At 27.7% G+C, this 329-nt stretch overlaps 1 protein-coding gene across 5 annotated transcripts in view; it reads left to right on the top strand.

Moving 5' to 3' along the window:
- The window catches only part of LOC116846861 (four and a half LIM domains protein 2), a 642247-nt gene that overhangs the window by 398992 nt on the left and 242926 nt on the right, over positions 1-329 (top strand). The window lies entirely within an intron of this gene.

The following is a 329-nucleotide window of genomic DNA, read 5'->3' on the forward strand; positions in this document are numbered from 1 at the left end:
CCTTTATCCCATCGTAAAACATGTCAACGTACGCGTGTGAATATGTGTGTATTTGTATATGTAGGTGTCAGTCCATATTATTAAATATTTTTAAATACTTATAAAAATATATTCACTATATTCAGTATAATACATAATAGACATTAAAGACGCGTCCAGTACTTTGAAAGGAAACAATTGAAAGGAAAACGATGTAATTACGACTTCATATATGCAAAGTATGCTTTGGAAAGGAAATATTAAAAAATCAAAAACCAAAATATATTTATAAAAGTCTTTTATCTTGTAAATTGTTTATATTGTTGCGATCGACGAATAGTGTGACGATA

Source organism: Odontomachus brunneus, unplaced genomic scaffold (assembly GCF_010583005.1).
Source record: "Odontomachus brunneus isolate Ranch 3 - 2012 unplaced genomic scaffold, Obru_v1 Obru_scaffold_071, whole genome shotgun sequence".
NCBI lineage: Eukaryota > Metazoa > Arthropoda > Insecta > Hymenoptera > Formicidae > Odontomachus > Odontomachus brunneus.